Below are 26,106 nucleotides of genomic sequence, written 5' to 3' on the forward strand. Positions count from 1 at the left end.
ACCTATAAATATAGACGTACTGTATTTGTTGACACTCCCTCCCTACCTATAAATATGGACGTACTGTATCTGTTGACACTCCTTGCCTACCTATAAATATAGACGTACTGTATTTGTTTACACTCCCTCCCTACCTATAAATATAGACGTACTGTATCTGTTGACACTCCCTCCCTACCTATAAATATATACGTACTGTATTTCTTGACACTCCCTCCCTACCTATAAATATAGACGTACTGTATCTGTTGACACTCCCTCCCTACCTATAAATATAGACGTACTGTATTTGTTGACACTCCCTCCCTACCTATAAATATGGAAGTACTGTATTTGTTGACACCCCTTCCCTACCTATAAATATAGACGTACTGTATCTGTTGACACTCCTTGCCTACCTATAAGTATGAACGTACTGTATCTGTTGACACTCCCTCCCTACATATAAATATGAACGTACTGTATCTGTTGACACTCCCCCTCCACCTATAAATATGAATGTACTGTATCTGTTGACACTCCCTCCCACCTATAAATATAGACGTACTGTATTTGTTGACACTCCCTCCCTACCTATAAATATGGACGTACTGTATTTGTTGACACTCCATGCCCACCTATAAATATAGACGTACTGTATTTGTTGACACTCCCTCCCTACCTATAAATATAGACGTACTGTATCTGTTGACACTCCTTGCCTACATATAAATATGGACGTACTGTATTTGTTGACACTCCCTCCCTACCTATAAATATAGACGTACTGTATTTGTTGACACTCCCTCCCTACCTATAAATATGGACGCACTGTGTTTGTTGACACTACCTCCCTGCCTATAAATATGGACGTACTGTATCTGTTGACACTCCCTCCCTACCTATAAATATAGACGTACTGTATCTGTTGACACTCCCTCCCTACTTATAACTATGGACGTACTGTATCTGTTGACATTCCCTCGTTACCTATAAATATGGACGCACTGTATCTGTTGACACTCTTTGCCCACCAATAAATATAGACGTACTGTATTTGTTGACACTCCTTGTCACCTATAAATATAGACGTACTGTATTTGTTGACACTCCCTCCCTACCTATAAATATAGACGTACTGTATTTGTTGACACTTTTTGTCCACCTATAAATATGGACGCACTGTATCTGTTGACACGCTTTGCCCACCAATAAATATAGACGTACTGTATTTGTTGACACTCCTTGTCCACCTATAAATATAGACGTACTGTATTTGTTGACACTCCCTCCCTACCTATAAATATAGACGTACTGTATTTGTTGACACTCCCTCCCTACCTATAAATATATACGTACTGTATTTCTTGACACTCCCTCCCTACCTATAAATATAGACGTACTGTATCTGTTGACACTCCCTCCCTACCTATAAATATAGACGTACTGTATTTGTTGACACTCCCTCCCTACCTATAAATATGGAAGTACTGTATTTGTTGACACCCCTTCCCTACCTATAAATATAGACGTACTGTATCTGTTGACACTCCTTGCCTACCTATAAATATGAACGTACTGTATCTGTTGACACTCCCTCCCTACATATAAATATGAACGTACTGTATCTGTTGACACTCCCCCTCCACCTATAAATATGAATGTACTGTATCTGTTGACACTCCCTCCCACCTATAAATATAGACGTACTGTATTTGTTGACACTCCCTCCCTACCTATAAATATGGACGTACTGTATTTGTTGACACTCCATGCCCACCTATAAATATAGACGTACTGTATTTGTTGACACTCCCTCCCTACCTATAAATATAGACGTACTGTATCTGTTGACACTCCTTGCCTACCTATAAATATGGACGTACTGTATTTGTTGACACTCCCTCCCTACCTATAAATATAGACGTACTGTATTTGTTGACACTCCCTCCCTACCTATAAATATGGACGCACTGTGTTTGTTGACACTACCTCCCTGCCTATAAATATGGACGTACTGTATCTGTTGACACTCCCTCCCTACCTATAAATATAGACGTACTGTATCTGTTGACACTCCCTCCCTACTTATAACTATGGACGTACTGTATCTGTTGACATTCCCTCGTTACCTATAAATATGGACGCACTGTATCTGTTGACACTCTTTGCCCACCAATAAATATAGACGTACTGTATTTGTTGACACTCCTTGTCACCTATAAATATAGACGTACTGTATTTGTTGACACTCCCTCCCTACCTATAAATATAGACGTACTGTATTTGTTGACACTTTTTGTCCACCTATAAATATGGACGCACTGTATCTGTTGACACTCTTTGCCCACCAATAAATATAGACGTACTGTATTTGTTGACACTCCTTGTCCACCTATAAATATAGACGTACTGTATTTGTTGACACTCCCTCCCTACCTATAAATATAGACGTACTGTATTTGTTGACACTCCCTCCCTACCTATAAATATATACGTACTGTATTTCTTGACACTCCCTCCCTACCTATAAATATAGACGTACTGTATCTGTTGACACTCCCTCCCTACCTATAAATATAGACGTACTGTATTTGTTGACACTCCCTCCCTACCTATAAATATGGAAGTACTGTATTTGTTGACACCCCTTCCCTACCTATAAATATAGACGTACTGTATCTGTTGACACTCCTTGCCTACCTATAAATATGAACGTACTGTATCTGTTGACACTCCCTCCCTACATATAAATATGAACGTACTGTATCTGTTGACACTCCCCCTCCACCTATAAATATGAATGTACTGTATCTGTTGACACTCCCTCCCACCTATAAATATAGACGTACTGTATTTGTTGACACTCCCTCCCTACCTATAAATATGGACGTACTGTATTTGTTGACACTCCATGCCCACCTATAAATATAGACGTACTGTATTTGTTGACACTCCCTCCCTACCTATAAATATAGACGTACTGTATTTGTTGACACTCCTTGTCCACCTATAAATATAGACGTACTGTATTTGTTGACACTCCCTCCCTACCTATAAATATGGACGTACTGTATCTGTTGACACTCCTTGCCTACCTATAAATATGGACGTACTGTATTTGTTGACACTCCCTCCCTACCTATAAATATAGACGTACTGTATCTGTTGACACTCCTTGCCTACCTATAAATATGGACGTACTGTATTTGTTGACACTCCCTCCCTACCTATAAATATAGACGTACTGTATTTGTTGACACTCCCTCCCTACCTATAAATATGGACGTACTGTATCTGTTGACACTCCTTGCCTACCTATAAATATGGACGTACTGTATTTGTTGACACTCCCTCCCTACCTATAAATATAGACGTACTGTATTTGTTGACACTCCCTCCCTACCTATAAATATGGACGCACTGTGTTTGTTGACACTACCTCCCTGCCTATAAATATGGACGTACTGTATCTGTTGACACTCCCTCCCTACCTATAAATATAGACGTACTGTATCTGTTGACACTCCCTCCCTACTTATAACTATGGACGTACTGTATCTGTTGACATTCCCTCGTTACCTATAAATATGGACGCACTGTATCTGTTGACATTCTTTGCCCACCAATAAATATAGACGTACTGTATTTGTTGACACTCCTTGTCCACCTATAAATATAGACGTACTGTATTTGTTGACACTCCCTCCCTACCTATAAATATAGACGTACTGTATTTGTTGACACTCCCTCCCTACCTATAAATATATACGTACTGTATTTCTTGACACTCCCTCCCTACCTATAAATATAGACGTACTGTATCTGTTGACACACCCTCCCTACCTATAAATATAGACGTACTGTATTTGTTGACACTCCCTCCCTACCTATAAATATGGAAGTACTGTATTTGTTGACACCCCTTCCCTACCTATAAATATAGACGTACTGTATCTGTTGACACTCCTTGCCTACCTATAAATATGAACGTACTGTATCTGTTGACACTCCCTCCCTACATATAAATATGAACGTACTGTATCTGTTGACACTCCCCCTCCACCTATAAATATGAATGTACTGTATCTGTTGACACTCCCTCCCACCTATAAATATAGACGTACTGTATTTGTTGACACTCCCTCCCTACCTATAAATATGGACGTACTGTATTTGTTGACACTCCATGCCCACCTATAAATATAGACGTACTGTATTTGTTGACACTCCCTCCCTACCTATAAATATAGACGTACTGTATTTGTTGACACTCCTTGTCCACCTATAAATATAGACGTACTGTATTTGTTGACACTCCCTCCCTACCTATAAATATGGACGTACTGTATTTGTTGACACTCCTTGCCTACCTATAAATATGGACGTACTGTATTTGTTGACACTCCCTCCCTACCTATAAATATAGACGTACTGTATTTGTTGACACTCCCTCCCTACCTATAAATATGGACGCACTGTGTTTGTTGACACTACCTCCCTGCCTATAAATATGGACGTACTGTATCTGTTGACACTCCCTCCCTACCTATAAATATAGACGTACTGTATCTGTTGACACTCCCTCCCTACTTATAACTATGGACGTACTGTATCTGTTGACATTCCCTCGTTACCTATAAATATGGACGCACTGTATCTGTTGACACTCTTTGCCCACCAATAAATATAGACGTACTGTATTTGTTGACACTCCTTGTCCACCTATAAATATAGACGTACTGTATTTGTTGACACTCCCTCCCTACCTATAAATATAGACGTACTGTATTTGTTGACACTCCTTGTCCACCTATAAATATAGACGTACTGTATTTGTTGACACTCCCTCCCTACCTATAAATATGGACGTACTGTATCTGTTGACACTCCTTGCCTACCTATAAATATGGACGTACTGTATTTGTTGACACTCCCTCCCTACCTATAAATATAGACGTACTGTATTTGTTGACACTCCCTCCCTATTATAAATATAGACGTACTGTATATGTTGACACTCCTTGCCCACCTATAACTATAGACGTACTGTATTTGTTGACACTCCTTGCCCACCTATAAATATAGACGTACTGTATTTGTTGACACTCCCTCCCTACCCATAAATATGGACGTACTGTATTTGTTGACACTCCATGCCCACCTATAAATATAGACGTACTGTATTTGTTGAAACTCCCTCCCTACCAATAAATATAGACGTACTGTATTTGTTGACACTCCTTGTCCACCTATAAATATAGACGTACTGTATTCGTTGACACTCCCTCCCTACCTATAAATATAGACGTACTGTATTTGTTGACACTCCTTGTCCACCTATAAATATAGACGTACTGTATCTGTTGACACTCCCTCTCTACCTATAAATATAGACGTACTGTATTTGTTGACACTCCCTCCCTACCTATAAATATGGAAGTACTGTATTTGTTGACACCCCTTCCCTACCTATAAATATAGACGTACTGTATTTGTTGACACCCCTTCCCTACATATAAATATAGACGTACTGTATCTGTTGACACTCCTTGCCTACCTATAAATATGGACGTACTGTATCTGTTGACACTCCCTCTCTATCTATAAATATGGACGAACTGTATTTGTTGACACTACCTCCCTACTAATAAATATAGACGTACTGTATTTGTTGACACTCCTTGCCCACCTATAAATATAGATGTACTGTATCTGTTGACACTCCCTCCCTCCCGATAAATATAGACCTACTGTATCTGTTGACACTCCTCCCTACCTATAAATATGGACGTACTGTATCTGTTGACACTTCCTCCCTATCTATAAATATGGACGTACTGTATATGTTGACACTACCTCCCTACTTATAAATATAGACGTACTGTATTTGTTGACACTCCTTGCTCACCTATAAATATAGACGTACTGTATCTGTTGACACTCCCTCCCTACCTATAAATATGGACGTACTGTATCTGTTGACACTCCCTCCCTACCTATAAATATAGACGTACTGTATCTGTTGACACTCCCTCCCTACCTATAAATATAGACGTACTGTATCTGTTGACACTCCCTCCCTACCTATAAATATGGACGTACTGTATCTGTTGACACTCCCTGCCTACCTATAAATATAGACGTATTGTATCTGTTGACACTCCCTCCCTACCTAGAAATATAGACGTACTGTATCTGTTGACACTCCCTCCCTACCTATAAATATAGACGTACTGTATCTGTTGACACACCCTCCCTACCTATAAATATATACGTACTGTATCTGTTGACACTCCCTCCCTACCTATAAATATGGACGTACTGAATCTGTTGACACTCCCTGCCTACCTATAAATATAGACGTACTGTATCTGTTGACACTCCCTCCCTCCCTATAAATATAGACGTACTGTATTTGTTGACACTCCCTCCCTACCTATAAATATGGACGCACTGTGTTTGTTGACACTACCTCCCTGCCTATAAATATGGACGTACTGTATCTGTTGACACTCCCTCCCTACCTATAAATATAGACGTACTGTATCTGTTGACACTCCCTCCCTACTTATAACTATGGACGTACTGTATCTGTTGACATTCCCTCGTTACCTATAAATATGGACGCACTGTATCTGTTGACACTCTTTGCCCACCAATAAATATAGACGTACTGTATTTGTTGACACTCCTTGTCCACCTATAAATATAGACGTACTGTATTTGTTGACACTCCCTCCCTACCTATAAATATAGACGTACTGTATTTGTTGACACTCCTTGTCCACCATTAAATATAGACGTACTGTATTTGTTGACACTCCCTCCCTACCTATAAATATGGACGTACTGTATTTGTTGACACTCCTTGCCTACCTATAAATATGGACGTACTGTATCTGTTGACACTCCCTCCCTACCTACAAATATAGACGTACTGTATCTGTTGACACTCTCCCCCTACCTATAATTATAGACGTACTGTATTTGTTGACACTCCCTCCCTACCTATAAATATAGACGTACTGTATCTGTTGACACTCCCTCCCTACCTATAAATATGGACGTACTGTATCTGTTGACACTCCCTCCCTACCTATAAATATAGACGTACTGTATCTGTTGACACTCCCTCCCTACCTATAAATATAGACGTACTTTATCTGTTTACACTCCCTCCCTACCTATAAATATGGACGTACTGTATCTGTTGACACTCCCTCCCTACCTACAAATATAGACCTACTGTATCTGTTGACACTCTCCCCCTACCTATAAATATGGACTTACTGTATCTGTTGACACTCCCTGCCTACCTATAAAAATAGACGTACTGTATCTGTTGACACTCCCTCCCTACCTATAAATATAGACGTACTGTATCTGTTGACACTCCCTCCCTACCTATAAATATAGACGTACTGTATCTGTTGATACTCCCTCCCTACCTATAAATATAGACGTACTGTATCTGTTGACACTCCCTCCCTACTTATAACTATGGACGTACTGTATCTGTTGACATTCCCTCGTTACCTATAAATATGGACGCACTGTATCTGTTGACACTCTTTGCCCACCAATAAATATAGACGTACTGTATTTGTTGACACTCCTTGTCCACCTATAAATATAGACGTACTGTATTTGTTGACACTCCCTCCCTACCTATAAATATAGACGTACTGTATTTGTTGACACTTTTTGTCCACCTATAAATATAGACGTACTGTATTTGTTGACACTCCTTGTCCACCTATAAATATAGACGTACTGTATTTGTTGACACTCCCTCCCTACCTATAAATATGGACGTACTGTATTTGTTGACACTCCTTGCCTACCTATAAATATGGACGTACTGTATCTGTTGACACTCCCTCCCTACCTACAAATATAGACGTACTGTATCTGTTGACACTCTCCCCCTACCTATAATTATAGACGTACTGTATTTGTTGACACTCCCTCCCTACCTATAAATATAGACGTACTGTATCTGTTGACACTCCCCCCCTACCTATAAATATAGACGTACTGTATCTGTTGACACTCCCTCCCTACCTATAAATATGGACGTACTGTATCTGTTGACACTCCCTCCCTACCTATAAATATAGACGTACTGTATCTGTTGACACTCCCTCCCTACCTATAAATATAGACGTACTTTATCTGTTTACACTCCCTCCCTACCTATAAATATAGACGTACTGTATCTGTTGACACTCCCTCCCTACCTACAAATATAGACCTACTGTATCTGTTGACACTCTCCCCCTACCTATAAATATGGACTTACTGTATCTGTTGACACTCCCTGCCTACCTATAAAAATAGACGTACTGTATCTGTTGACACTCCCTCCCTACCTATAAATATAGACGTACTGTATCTGTTGATACTCCCTCCCTACCTATAAATATAGACGTACTGTATCTGTTGACACTCCCTCCCTACCTATAAATATGGACGTACTGTATCTGTTGACACTCCCTGCCTACCTATAAATATAGACGTACTGTATCTGTTTACACTCCCTCCCTACCTATGAATATGGACGTACTGTATCTGTTGACACTCGCTCCCTACCTACAAATATAGACCTACTCTATCTGTTGACACTCTCCCCCTACCTATAAATATGGACTTACTGTATCTGTTGACACTCCCTGCCTACCTATAAATATAGACGTACTGTATCTGTTGACACTCCCTCCCTACCTAAAAATATAGACGTACTGTATCTGTTGACACTCCCTCCCTACCTATAAATATAGACGTACTGTATCTGTTGACACTCCCTCCCTACCTATAAATATAGACGTACTGTATCAGTTGACACTCCCTCCCTACCTATAAATATGGACGTACTGTATCTGTTGACACTCCCTGCCTACCTATAAATATAGACGTACTGTTTTTGTTGACACTCCCTCCCTTCCTATAAATATAGCCGAACTGTATCTGTTGACACTGCCTCCCTACCTATAAATATAGACGTACTGTATCTGTTGACACTCCCTCCCTACCTATAAATATAGACGTACTGTATTTGTTGACACTCCCTCCCTACCTATAAATATGGAAGTACTGTATTTGTTGACACCCCTTCCCTACCTATAAATATAGACGCACTGTATCTGTTGACACTCCTTGCGTACCAATAAATATGTACGTACTGTATCTGTTGACACTCCCTTCCTACATATTAATTCCAGAAAAACTTCATATTAAATTCTGTAAAAGAGTTCTGGGTGTGCACAGGAAGGAATCTAATGACCCATGTAGAGGTGAATTAGGTCAATATCCACTTATATTAGATATCTGTGTTTCAGTTATGAAATATTATCAAAGACTAGTATGTAAAAAAACAAACAATTCTATCATTGATGCAGCCTATGAAGATTCCAAAACTCTTGTGCATGACCCATGGCTTAACTTTATACAAAAATTACTAGTCATAACAGATCTAACTAATTCAGACCCACATCAGAACAATTTTTGTGATATTTTTAAAGAGAAGCTCAAATGTTTGTACCGTATGAAGTGGAAAAACAATTTGTTGAACAATTGTAAGCTTGACTTTTACAGGTGTGCTAAAGAAAATTTTGAATTTGAACATTATTTGGAAAAAATTAAAAATAAAAATCATAGAATAGCTTATACTAAATTTAGAACTTCTGCACATTTTCTTCCCATTGAATCCGGTAGACATAAAGGCATTTTGAAGGAAAACAGGCTATGTAATCTCCATGAATGCAATGAAGTAGGGGATGAGAAACATTACATTTTATATTGTAATAATTGTCAAATCAAAGAACAAAGATCTAGATTCCTTGCAGCTTTATACATCTATGCCCCAAAGCTGGAAGATTTTAGCATGGATGAATTATTTCCTATTATTGTTTCAAGTAATGATTTTTTCATTCTTAGCATTTTTGCAAAATTTATTTTCTATATTCTTGATATGTATTAATACTGAAAGTTTTTGTTGTTCTGAATGTTTTGTTTTGTTATTGTTATTTTTGGACTTTACTCAAGTTTTCATTGGTACGTTCCAAATAAAAAATTCTATCTATCTATCTATCTATCTATCTATCTATAAATATGAACGTACTGTATCTGTTGACACTCCCTCCCCACCTATGAATGTACTGTATCTGTTGACATTCCTTCCCTACCTATAAATATAGACGTACTGTATCTGTTGACACTCCTTGCCTACCTATAAATATGGACGTACTGTATCTGTTGACACTCCCTCCCTATCTATAAATATGGACGTACTGTATTTGTTGACACTACCTCCCTACTTATAAATATAGACGTACTGTATTTGTTGACACTCTTTGCCCACCTATAAATATAGACGTAGCTTATCTGTTGACACTCCCTCCCTACCTATAAATATAGACGAACTGTATCTGTTTACACTCCCTCCCTACCTATAAATATAGACGTACTGTATTTGTTGACACTCCCTCCCTACCTATAAATATAGACGTACTGTATTTGTTGACACTCCTTGCTCACCTATAAATATAGACGTACTGTATCTGTTGACACTCCCTCCCTACCTATAAATATGGACGTACTGTATCTGTTGACACTCCCTCCCTACCTATAAATATAGACGTACTGTATCTGTTGACACTCCCTCCCTACCTTTAAATATAGACGTACTGTATCTGTTTACACTTCCTCCCTACCTATAAATATGGACGTACTGTATCTGTTGACACTCCCTCCCTACCTACAAATATAGACCTACTGTATCTGTTGACACTCTCCCCCTACCTATAAATATGGACTTACTGTATCTGTTGACACTCCCTGCCTACCTATAAAAATAGACGTACTGTATCTGTTGACACTCCCTCCCTACCTATAAATATAGACGTTCTGTATCTGTTGACACTCCCTCCCTACCTATAAATATAGACGTACTGTATCTGTTGACACTCCCTCCCTACCTATAAATATAGACGTACTGTATCTGTTGACACTCCCTCCCTACCTATAACTATGGACGTACTGTATCTGTTGACACTCCCTGCCTACCTATAAATATAGACGTACTGTATCTGTTTACACTCCCTCCCTACCTATGAATATGGACGTACTGTATCTGTTGACACTCGCTCCCTACCTACAAATATAGACCTACTCTATCTGTTGACACTCTCCCCCTACCTATAAATATGGACTTACTGTATCTGTTGACACTCCCTGCCTACCTATAAATATAGACGTACTGTATCTGTTGACACTCCCTCCCTACCTAAAAATATAGACGTACTGTATCTGTTGACACTCCCTCCCTACCTATAAATATAGACGTACTGTATCTGTTGACACTCCCTCCCTACCTATAAATATAGACGTACTGTATCTGTTGACACTCCCTCCCTACCTATAAATATGGACGTACTGTATCTGTTGACACTCCCTGCCTACCTATAAATATAGACGTACTGTTTCTGTTGACACTCCCTCCCTTCCTATAAATATAGACGAACTGTATCTGTTGACACTGCCTCCCTACCTATAAATATAGACGTACTGTATCTGTTGACACTCCCTCCCTACCTATAAATATAGACGTACTGTATTTGTTGACACTCCCTCCCTACCTATAAATATGGAAGTACTGTATTTGTTGACACTCCTTCCCTACCTATAAATATAGACGCACTGTATCTGTTGACACTCCTTGCCTACCAATAAATATGAACGTACTGTATCTGTTGACACTCCCTTCCTACATATAAATATGAACGTACTGTATCTGTTGACACTCCCTCCCCACCTATAAATATGAATGTACTGTATCTGTTGACATTCCTTCCCTACCTATAAATATAGACGTACTGTATCTGTTGACACTCCTTGCCTACCTATAAATATGGACGTACTGTATCTGTTGACACTCCCTCCCTATCTATAAATATGGACGTACTGTATTTGTTGAGACTCCCTCCCTACCTATAAATATGGACGTACTGTATCTGTTGACACTCCCTGCCTACCTATAAACATAGACGTACTGTATCTGTTTACACTCCCTCCCTACCTATGAATATGGACGTACTGTATCTGTTGACACTCGCTCCCTACCTACAAATATAGACCTACTCTATCTGTTGACACTCTCCCCTACCTATAAATATGGACTTACTGTATCTGTTGACACTCCCTGCCTACCTATAAATATAGACGTACTGTATCTGTTGACACTCCCTCCCTACCTAAAAATATTGACGTACTGTATCTGTTGACACTCCCTCCCTACCTATAAATATAGACGTACTGTATCTGTTGACACTCCCTCCCTACCTATAAATATAGACGTACTGTATCTGTTGACACTCCCTCCCTACCTATAAATATGGACGTACTGTATCTGTTGACACTCCCTGCCTACCTATAAATATAGACGTACTGTTTCTGTTGACACTCCCTCCCTTCCTATAAATATAGACGAACAGTATCTGTTGACACTGCCTCCCTACCTATAAATATAGACGTACTGTATCTGTTGACACTCCCTCCCTACCTATAAATATAGACGTACTGTATTTGTTGACACTCCCTCCCTACCTATAAATATGGAAGTACTGTATTTGTTGACACCCCTTCCCTACCTATAAATATAGACGCACTGTATCTGTTGACACTCCTTGCCTACCAATAAATATGAACGTACTGTATCTGTTGACACTCCCTTCCTACATATAAATATGAACGTACTGTATCTGTTGACACTCCCTCCCCACCTATAAATATGAATGTACTGTATCTGTTGACATTCCTTCCCTACCTATAAATATAGACGTACTGTATCTGTTGACACTCCTTGCCTACCTATAAATATGGACGTACTGTATCTGTTGACACTCCCTCCCTATCTATAAATATGGACGTACTGTATTTGTTGACACTCCCTCCCTACCTACAAATATAGACCTACTCTATCTGTTGACACTCTCCCCTACCTATAAATATGGACTAACTGTATCTGTTGACACTCCCTGCCTACCTATAAATATAGACGTACTGTATCTGTTGACACTCCCTCCCTACCTATAAATATAGACGTACTGTATATGTTGACACTCCCTCCCTACCTATAAATATGGACGTACTTTATCTGTTGACACTCCTTGCCTACCTATAAATATAGACGTACTGTATCTGTTGACACTCCCTCCCTACCTAAAAATATAGACGTACTGTATCTGTTGACACTCCCTCCCTACCTATAAATATAGACGTACTGTATCTGTTGACACTCCCTCCCTACCTATAAATATAGACGTACTGTATCTGTTGACACTCCCTCCCTACCTATAAATATGGACGTACTTTATCTGTTGACACTCCTTGCCTACCTATAAATATAGTCGTACTGTTTCTGTTGACACTCCCTCCCTATCTATAAATATGGACGTACTGTATTTGTTGACACTACCTCCCTACTTATAAATATAGACGTACTGTATCTGTTGACACTCCTTGCCTACCAATAAATATGAATGTACTGTATCTGTTGACACTCCCTTCCTACATATAAATATGAACGTACTGTATCTGTTGACACTCCCTCCCCACCTATAAATATGAATGTACTGTATCTGTTGACATTCCTTCCCTACCTATAAATATAGACGTACTGTATCTGTTGACACTCCTTGCCTACCTATAAATATGGACGTACTGTATCTGTTGACACTCCCTCCCTATCTATAAATATGGACGTACTGTATTTGTTGACACTCCCTCCCTACCTATAAATATGGACGTACTGTATCTGTTGACACTCTCTGCCTACCTATAAATATAGACGTACTGTATCTGTTTACACTCCCTCCCTACCTATGAATATGGACGTACTGTATCTGTTGACACTCGCTCCCTACCTACAAATATAGACCTACTCTATCTGTTGACACTCTCCCCTACCTATAAATATGGACTTACTCTATCTGTTGACACTCCCTGCCTACCTATGAATATAGACGTACTGTATCTGTTGACACTCCCTCCCTACCTAAAAATATAGACGTACTGTATCTGTTGACACTCCCTCCCTACCTATAAATATAGACGTACTGTATCTGTTGACACTCCCTCCCTACCTATAAATATAGACGTACTGTATCTGTTGACACTCCCTCCCTACCTATAAATATGGACGTACTTTATCTGTTGATACTCCTTGCCTACCTATAAATATAGACGTACTGTTTCTGTTGACACTCCCTCCCTATCTATAAATATGGACGTACTGTATTTGTTGACACTACCTCCCTACTTATAAATATAGACGTACTGTATCTGTTGACACTCGCTCCCTACCTACAAATATAGACCTACTCTATCTGTTGACACTCTCCCCCTACCTATAAATATGGACTTACTGTATCTGTTGACACTCCCTGCCTACCTATAAATATAGACGTACTGTATCTGTTGACACTCCCTCCCTACCTAAAAATATAGACGTACTGTATCTGTTGACACTCCCTCCCTACCTATAAATATAGACGTACTGTATCTGTTGACACTCCCTCCCTACCTATAAATATAGACGTACTGTATCTGTTGACACTCCCTCCCTACCTATAAATATGGACGTACTGTATCTGTTGACACTCCCTGCCTACCTATAAATATAGACGTACTGTTTCTGTTGACACTCCCTCCCTTCCTATAAATATAGACGAACTGTATCTGTTGACACTGCCTCCCTACCTATAAATATAGACGTACTGTATCTGTTGACACTCCCTCCCTACCTATAAATATAGACGTACTGTATTTGTTGACACTCCCTCCCTACCTATAAATATGGAAGTACTGTATTTGTTGACACCCCTTCCCTACCTATAAATATAGACGCACTGTATCTGTTGACACTCCTTGCCTACCAATAAATATGAACGTACTGTATCTGTTGACACTCCCTTCCTACATATAAATATGAACGTACTGTATCTGTTGACACTCCCTCCCCACCTATAAATATGAATGTACTGTATCTGTTGACATTCCTTCCCTACCTATAAATATAGACGTACTGTATCTGTTGACACTCCCTCCCTATCTATAAATATGGACGTACTGTATTTGTTGACACTCCCTCCCTACCTACAAATATAGACCTACTCTATCTGTTGACACTCTCCCCTACCTATAAATATGGACTTACTGTATCTGTTGACACTCCCTGCCTACCTATAAATATAGACGTACTGTATCTGTTGACACTCCCTCCCTACCTAAAAATATAGACGTACTGTATCTGTTGACACTCCCTCCCTACCTATAAATATAGACGTACTGTATCTGTTGACACTCCCTCCCTACCTATAAATATAGACGTACTGTATCTGTTGACACTCCCTCCCTACCTATAAATATGGACGTACTTTATCTGTTGACACTCCTTGCCTACCTATAAATATAGACGTACTGTTTCTGTTGACACTCCCTCCCTATCTATAAATATGGACGTACTGTATTTGTTGACACTACCTCCCAACTTATAAATATAGACGTAATGTATCTGTTGACACTCCTTGCCTACCAATAAATATGAACGTACTGTATCTGTTGACACTCCCTTCCTACATATAAATATGAACGTACTGTATCTGTTGACACTCCCTCCCCACCTATAAATATGAATGTACTGTATCTGTTGACATTCCTTCCCTACCTATAAATATAGACGTACTGTATCTGTTGACACTCCTTGCCTACCTATAAATATGGACGTACTGTATCTGTTGACACTCCCTCCCTATCTATAAATATGGACGTACTGTATTTGTTGACACTCCCTCCCTACCTATAAATATGGACGTACTGTATCTGTTGACACTCCCTGCCTACCTATAAATATAGACGTACTGTATCTGTTTACACTCCCTCCCTACCTATGAATATGGACGTACTGTATCTGTTGACACTCGCTCCCTACCTACAAATATAGACCTACTCTATCTGTTGACACTCTCCCCTACCTATAAATATGGACTTACTGTATCTGTTGACACTCCCTGCCTACCTATGAATATAGACGTACTGTATCTGTTGACACTCCCTCCCTACCTAAAAATATAGACGTACTGTATCTGTTGACACTCCCTCCCTACCTATAAATATAGACGTACTGTATCTGTTGACACTCCCTCCCTACCTATAAATATAGACGTACTGTATCTGTTGACACTCCCTCCCTACCTATAAATATGGACGTACTTTATCTGTTGACACTCCTTGCCTACCTATAAATATAGACGTACTGTTTCTGTTGACACTCCCTCCCTATCTATAAATATGGACGTACTGTATTTGTTGACACTACCTCCCTACTTATAAATATAGACGTACTGTATCTGTTGACACTCGCTCCCTACCTACAAATATAGACCTACTCTATCTGTTGACACTCTCCCCTACCTATAAATATGGACTTACTGTATCTGTTGACACTCCCTGCCTACCTTTAAATATAGACGTACTGTATCTGTTGACACTCCCTCCCTACCTAAAAATATAGACGTACTGTATCTGTTGACACTCCCTCCCGACCTATAAATATAGACGTACTGTATCTGTTGACACTCCCTCCCTACCTATAAATATAGACGTACTGTATCTGTTGACACTCCCTCCCTACCTATAAATATGGACGTACTTTATCTGTTGACACTCCCTGCCTACCTATAAATATAGACGTACTGTTTCTGTTGACACTCACTCCCTTCCTATAAATATAGACGAACTGTATCTGTTGACACTGCCTCCCTACCTATAAATATAGACGTACTGTATCTGTTGACACTCCCTCCCTACCTATAAATATAGACGTACTGTATTTGTTGACACTCCCTCCCTACCTATAAATATGGAAGTACTGTATTTGTTGACACCCCTTCCCTACCTATAAATATAGACGCACTGTATCTGTTGACACTCCTTGCCTACCAATAAATATGAACGTACTGTATCTGTTGACACTCCCTTCCTACATATAAATATGAACGTACTGTATCTGTTGACTCTCCCTCCCCACCTATAAATATGAATGTACTGTATCTGTTGACATTCCTTCCCTACCTATAAATATAGACGTACTGTATCTGTTGACACTCCTTGCCTACCTATAAATATGGACGTACTGTATCTGTTGACACTCCCTCCCTATCTATAAATATGGACGTACTGTATTTGTTGACACTACCTCCCTACTTATAAATATAGACGTACTGTATTTGTTGACACTCCTTGCCCACCTATAAATATAGACGTAGCTTATCTGTTGACACTCCCTCCCTACCTATAAATATAGACGTACTGTATCTGTTGACACTCCTTGCCTACCTATAAATATGGACGTACTGTATCTGTTGACACTTCCTCCCTATCTATAAATATGGACGTACTGTATTTGTTGACACTACCTCCCTACTTATAAATATAGACGTACTGTATTTGTTGACACTCCTTGCCCGCCTATAAATATAGACGTACTGTATCTATTGACACTCCCTCCCTACCTATAAATATAGACCTACTGTATCTGTTGACACTCCCTGCCTACCTATAAATATAGACGTACTGTTTCTGTTGACACTCCCTCCCTTCCTATAAATATAGACGAACTGTATCTGTTGACACTGCCTCCCTACCTATAAATATAGACGTACTGTATCTGTTGACACTCCCTCCCTACCTATAAATATAGACGTTCTGTATTTGTTGACACTCCCTCCCTACCTATAAATATGGAAGTACTGTATTTGTTGACACCCCTTCCCTACCTATAAATATAGACGCACTGTATCTGTTGACACTCCTTGCCTACCAATAAATATGAACGTACTGTATCTGTTGACACTCCCTTCCTACATATAAATATGAACGTACTGTATCTGTTGACACTCCCTCCCCACCTATAAATATGAATGTACTGTATCTGTTGACATTCCTTCCCTACCTATAAATATAGACGTACTGTATCTGTTGACACTCCCTCCCTATCTATAAATATGGACGTACTGTATTTGTTGACACTACCTCCCTACTTATAAATATAGACGTACTGTATTTGTTGACACTCCTTGCCCACCTATAAATATAGACGTAGCTTATCTGTTGACACTCCCTCCCTACCTATAAATATAGACGTACTGTATCTGTTGACACTCCTTGCCTACCTATAAATATGGACGTACTGTATCTGTTGACACTTCCTCCCTATCTATAAATATGGACGTACTGTATTTGTTGACACTACCTCCCTACTTATAAATATAGACGTACTGTATTTGTTGACACTCCTTGCCCACCTATACATATAGACGTACTGTATCTGTTGACACTCCCTCCCTACCTATAAATATAGACCTACTGTATCTGTTGACACTCCCTCCCTACCTATAAATATGGACGTACTGTATCTGTTGACACTCCCTCCCTACCTATAAATATAGACGTACTGTATCTGTTGACACTCCCTGCCTACCTATATATATATACGTATTGTATCTGTTGACACTCCCTCCCTACCTATAAATATATACGTACTGTATCTGTTGACACACCCTCCCTACATATAAATATATACGTACTGTATCTGTTGACACTCCCTCCCTACCTATAAATATAGACGTACTGTATCTGTTGACACTCCCTCCCTACCTATAAATATAGACGTACTGTATCTGTTGACACTCCCTCCCTACCTATAAATATAGACGTACTGTATCTGTTTACACTCCCTCCCAACCTTTAAATATGGACGTACTGTATCTGTTGACACTCCCTTCCTACCTACAAATATAGACCTACTGTATCTGTTGACACTCTCCCCCTACCTATAAATATGGACTTACTGTATCTGTTGACACTCCCTGCCTACCTATAAATATAGACATACTGTATCTGTTGACACTCCCTCCCTACCTATAAATATAGACGTACTGTATCTGTTGACACTCCCTCCCTACCTATAAATATAGACGTACTGTATCTGTTGACACTCCCTCTCTACCTATAAATATGGACGTACTGTATCTATTGACACTCCCTGCCTACCTATAAATATAGACGTACTGTATCTGTTGACACTCCCTCCCTACCTATAAATATAGACGTACTGTATCTGTTGACACTCCCTCCCTACCTATAAATATAGACGTACTGTATCTGTTGACACTCCCTCCCTACCTATAAATATAGACGTACTGTTTCTGTTGACACTCCCTCCCTTCCTATAAATATAGACGAACTGTATCTGTTGACACTGCCTCCCTACCTATAAATATAGACGTACTGTATCTGTTGACACTCCCTCCCTACCTATAAATATAGACGTACTGTATTTGTTGACACTCCCTCCCTACCTATAAATATGGAAGTACTGTATTTGTTGACACTCCTTCCCTACCTATAAATATAGACGCACTGTATCTGTTGACACTCCTTGCCTACCAATAAATATGAACGTACTGTATCTGTTGACACTCCCTTCCTACATATAAGTATGAACGTACTGTATCTGTTGACACTCCCTCCCCACCTATAAATATGAATGTACTGTATCTGTTGACATTCCTTCCCTACCTATAAATATAGACGTACTGTATCTGTTGACACTCCTTGCCTACCTATAAATATGGACGTACTGTATCTGTTGACACTCCCTCCCTATCTATAAATATGGACGTACTGTATTTGTTGACACTCCCTCCCTACCTATAAATATGGACGTACTGTATCTGTTGACACTCCCTGCCTACCTATAAATATAGACGTACTGTATCTGTTTACACTCCCTCCCTACCTATGAATATGGACGTACTGTATCTTTTGACACTCGCTCCCTACCTACAAATATAGACCTACTCTATCTGTTGACACTCTCCCCCTACCTAAAAATATGGACTTACTGTATCTGTTGACACTCCCTGCCTACCTATAAATATAGACGTACTGTATCTGTTGACACTCCCTCCCTACCTAAAAATATAGACGTACTGTGTCTGTTGACACTCCCTCCCTACCTATAAATATAGACGTACTGTATCTGTTGACACTCCCTCCCTACCTATAAATATAGACGTACTGTATATGTTGACACTCCCTCCCTACCTATAAATATGGACGTACTTTATCTGTTGACACTCCTTGCCTACCTATAAATATAGACGTACTGTTTCTGTTGACACTCCCTCCCTATCTATAAATATGGACGTACTGTATTTGTTGACACTACCTCCCTACTTATAAATATAGACGTACTGTATCTGTTGACACTCGCTCCCTACCTACAAATATAGACCTACTCTATCTGTTGACACTCTCCCCTACCTATAAATATGGACTTACTGTATCTGTTGACACTCCCTGCCTACCTATAAATATAGACGTACTGTATCTGTTGACACTCCCTCCCTACCTAAAAATATAGACGTACTGTATCTGTTGACACTCCCTCCCTACCTATAAATATAGACGTACTGTATCTGTTGACACTCCCTCCCTACCTATAAATATAGACGTACTGTATCTGTTGACACTCCCTCCCTACCTATAAATATGGACGTACTTTATCTGTTGACACTCCCTGCCTACCTATAAATATAGACGTACTGTTTCTGTTGACACTCCCTCCCTTCCTATAAATATAGACGAACTGTATCTGTTGACACTGCCTCCCTACCTATAAATATAGACGTACTGTATCTGTTGACACTCCCTCCCTACCTATAAATATAGACGTACTGTATTTGTTGACACTCCCTCCCTACCTATAAATATGGAAGTACTGTATTTGTTGACACCCCTTCCCTACCTATAAATATAGACGCACTGTATCTGTTGACACTCCTTGCCTACCAATAAATATGAACGTACTGTATCTGTTGACACTCCCTTCCTACATATAAATATGAACGTACTGTATCTGTTGACACTCCCTCCCCACCTATAAATATGAATGTACTGTATCTGTTGACATTCCTTCCCTACCTATAAATATAGACTTACTGTATCTGTTGACACTCCCTGCCTACCTATAAATATAGACGTACTGTATCTGTTGACACTCCCTCCCTACCTATAAATATAGACGTACTGTATCTGTTGACACTCCCTCCTACCTATAAATATAGACGTACTGTATCTGTTGACACTCCCTCCCTACCTATAAATATAGACGTACTGTATCTGTTGACACTCCCTCCCTACCTATAAATATGGACGTACTGTATCTGTTGACACTCCCTGCCTACCTATAAATGTAGACGTACTGTTTCTGTTGACACTCCCTCCCTTCCTATAAATATAGACGTACTGTATCTGTTGACACTGCCTCCCTACCTATAAATATAGACGTACTGTATCTGTTGACACTCCCTCCCTACCTATAAATATAGACGTACTGTATTTGTTGACACTCCCTCCCTACCTATAAATATGGAAGTACTGTATTTGTTGACGCCCCTTCCCTACCTATAAATATAGACGCACTGTATCTGTTGACACTCCTTGCCTACCTATAAATATGAACGTACTGTATATGTTGACACTCCCTCCCTACATATAAATATGAACGTACTGTATCTGTTGACACTCCCTCCCCACCTATAAATATGAATGTACTGTATCTGTTGACATTCCTTCCCTACCTATAAATATAGACCTACTGTATCTGTTGACACTCCCTCCCTACCTATAAATATGGACGTACTGTATCTGTTGACACTCCCTCCCTACCTATAAATATAGACGTACTGTATCTGTTGACACTCCCTGCCTACCTATATATATATACGTATTGTATCTGTTGACACTCCCTCCCTACCTATAAATATATACGTACTGTATCTGTTGACACACCCTCCCTACCTATAAATATATACGTACTGTATCTGTTGACACTCCCTCCCTACCTATAAATATAGACGTACTGTATCTGTCGACACTCCCTCCCTACCTATAAATATAGACGTACTGTATCTGTTTACACTCCCTCCCAACCTTTAAATATGGACGTACTGTATCTGTTGACACTCCCTCCCTACCTACAAATATAGACCTACTGTATCTGTTGACACTCTCCCCCTACCTATAAATATGGACTTACTGTATCTGTTGACACTCCCTGCCTACCTATAAATATAGACATACTGTATCTGTTGACACTCCCTCCCTACCTATAAATATAGACGTACTGTATCTGTTGACACTCCCTCCCTACCTATAAATATAGACGTACTGTATCTGTTGACACTCCCTCTCTACCTATAAATATGGACGTACTGTATCTATTGACACTCCCTGCCTACCTATAAATATAGACGTACTGTATCTGTTGACACTCCCTCCCTACCTATAAATATAGACGTACTGTATCTGTTGACACTCCTTCCCTACCTATAAATATAGACGTACTGTATCTGTTGACACTCCCTCCCTACCTATAAATATAGACGTACTGTTTCTGTTGACACTCCCTCCCTTCCTATAAATATAGACGAACTGTATCTGTTGACACTGCCTCCCTACCTATAAATATAGACGTACTGTATCTGTTGACACTCCCTCCCTACCTATAAATATAGACGTACTGTATTTGTTGACACTCCCTCCCTACCTATAAATATGGAAGTACTGTATTTGTTGACACTCCTTCCCTACCTATAAATATAGACGCACTGTATCTGTTGACACTCCTTGCCTACCAATAAATATGAACGTACTGTATCTGTTGACACTCCCTTCCTACATATAAATATGAACGTACTGTATCTGTTGACACTCCCTCCCCACCTATAAATATGAATGTACTGTATCTGTTGACATTCCTTCCCTACCTATAAATATAGACGTACTGTATCTGTTGACACTCCTTGCCTACCTATAAATATGGACGTACTGTATCTGTTGACACTCCCTCCCTATCTATAAATATGGACGTACTGTATTTGTTGACACTCCCTCCCTACCTATAAATATGGACGTACTGTATCTGTTGACACTCCCTGCCTACCTATAAATATAGACGTACTGTATCTGTTTACACTCCCTCCCTACCTATGAATATGGACGTACTGTGTCTTTTGACACTCGCTCCCTACCTACAAATATAGACCTACTCTATCTGTTGACACTCTCCCCCTACCTAAAAATATGGACTTACTGTATCTGTTAACACTCCCTGCCTACCTATAAATATAGACGTACTGTATCTGTTGACACTCCCTCCCTACCTAAAAATATAGACGTACTGTATCTGTTGACACTCCCTCCCTACCTATAAATATAGACGTACTGTATCTGTTGACACTCCCTCCCTACCTATTAATATAGACGTACTGTATATGTTGACACTCCCTCCCTACCTATAAATATGGACGTACTTTATCTGTTGACACTCCTTGCCTACCTATAAATATAGACGTACTGTTTCTGTTGACACTCCCTCCCTATCTATAAATATGGACGTACTGTATTTGTTGACACTACCTCCCTACTTATAAATATAGACGTACTGTATCTGTTGACACTCGCTCCCTACCTACAAATATAGACCTACTCTATCTGTTGACACTCTCCCCTACCTATAAATATGGACTTACTGTATCTGTTGACACTCCCTGCCTACCTATAAATATAGACGTACTGTATCTGTTGACACTCCCTCCCTACCTAAAAATATAGACGTACTGTATCTGTTGACACTCCCTCCCTACCTATAAATATAGACGTACTGTATCTGTTGACACTCCCTCCCTACCTATAAATATAGACGTACTGTATCTGTTGACACTCCCTCCCTACCTATAAATATAGACGTACTGTTTCTGTTGACACTCCCTCCCTTCCTATAAATATAGACGAACTGTATCTGTTGACACTGCCTCCCTACCTATAAATATAGACGTACTGTATCTGTTGACACTCCCTCCCTACCTATAAATATAGACGTACTTTATTTGTTGACACTCCCTCCCTACCTATAAATATGGAAGTACTGTATTTGTTGACACTCCTTCCCTACCTATAAATATAGACGCACTGTATCTGTTGACACTCCTTGCCTACCAATAAATATGAACGTACTGTATCTGTTGACACTCCCTTCCTACATATAAATATGAACGTACTGTATCTGTTGACACTCCCTCCCCACCTATAAATATGAATGTACTGTATCTGTTGACATTCCTTCCCTACCTATAAATATAGACGTACTGTATCTGTTGACACTCCTTGCCTACCTATAAATATGGACGTACTGTATCTGTTGACACTCCCTCCCTATCTATAAATATGGACGTACTGTATTTGTTGACACTCCCTCCCTACCTATAAATATGGACGTACTGTATCTGTTGACACTCCCTGCCTACCTATAAATATAGACGTACTGTATCTGTTTACACTCCCTCCCTACCTATGAATATGGACGTACTGTATCTTTTGACACTCGCTCCCTACCTACAAATATAGACCTACTCTATCTGTTGACACTCTCCCCCTACCTAAAAATATGGACTTACTGTATCTGTTAACACTCCCTGCCTACCTATAAATATAGACGTACTGTATCTGTTGACACTCCCTCCCTACCTAAAAATATAGACGTACTGTATCTGTTGACACTCCCTCCCTACCTATAAATATAGACGTACTGTATCTGTTGACACTCCCTCCCTACCTATAAATATAGACGTACTGTATATGTTGACACTCCCTCCCTACCTATAAATATGGACGTACTTTATCTGTTGACACTCCTTGCCTACCTATAAATATAGACGTACTGTTTCTGTTGACACTCCCTCCCTATCTATAAATATGGACGTACTGTATTTGTTGACACTACCTCCCTACTTATAAATATAGACGTACTGTATCTGTTGACACTCGCTCCCTACCTACAAATATAGACCTACTCTATCTGTTGACACTCTCCCCTACCTATAAATATGGACTTACTGTATCTGTTGACACTCCCTGCCTACCTATAAATATAGACGTACTGTATCTGTTGACACTCCCTCCCTACCTAAAAATATAGACGTACTGTATCTGTTGACACTCCCTCCCTACCTATAAATATAGACGTACTGTATCTGTTGACACTCCCTCCCTACCTATAAATATAGACGTACTGTATCTGTTGACACTCCCTCCCTACCTATAAATATGGACGTACTTTATCTGTTGACACTCCCTGCCTACCTATAAATATAGACGTACTGTTTCTGTTGACACTCCCTCCCTTCCTATAAATATAGACGAACTGTATCTGTTGACACTGCCTCCCTACCTATAAATATAGACGTACTGTATCTGTTGACACTCCCTCCCTACCTATAAATATAGACGTACTGTATTTGTTGACACTCCCTCCCTACCTATAAATATGGAAGTACTGTATTTGTTGACACCCCTTCCCTACCTATAAATATAGACGCACTGTATCTGTTGACACTCCTTGCCTACCAATAAATATGAACGTACTGTATCTGTTGACACTCCCTTCCTACATATAAATATGAACGTACTGTATCTGTTGACACTCCCTCCCCACCTATAAATATGAATGTACTGTATCTGTTGACATTCCTTCCCTACCTATAAATATAGACTTACTGTATCTGTTGACACTCCCTGCCTACCTATAAATATAGACGTACTGTATCTGTTGACACTCCCTCCCTACCTATAAATATAGACGTACTGTATCTGTTGACACTCCCTCCTACCTATAAATATAGACGTACTGTATCTGTTGACACTCCCTCCCTACCTATAAATATAGACGTACTGTATCTGTTGACACTCCCTCCCTACCTATAAATATGGACGTACTGTATCTGTTGACACTCCCTGCCTACCTATAAATGTAGACGTACTGTTTCTGTTGACACTCCCTCCCTTCCTATAAATATAGACGTACTGTATCTGTTGACACTGCCTCCCTACCTATAAATATAGACGTACTGTATCTGTTGACACTCCCTCCCTACCTATAAATATAGACGTACTGTATTTGTTGACACTCCCTCCCTACCTATAAATATGGAAGTACTGTAT

The sequence above is a fragment of the Saccoglossus kowalevskii genome, chromosome 13 (assembly GCF_978046115.1).
Source record: "Saccoglossus kowalevskii chromosome 13, keSacKowa6.1, whole genome shotgun sequence".
NCBI classification, from domain to species: Eukaryota; Metazoa; Hemichordata; class Enteropneusta; family Harrimaniidae; genus Saccoglossus; species Saccoglossus kowalevskii.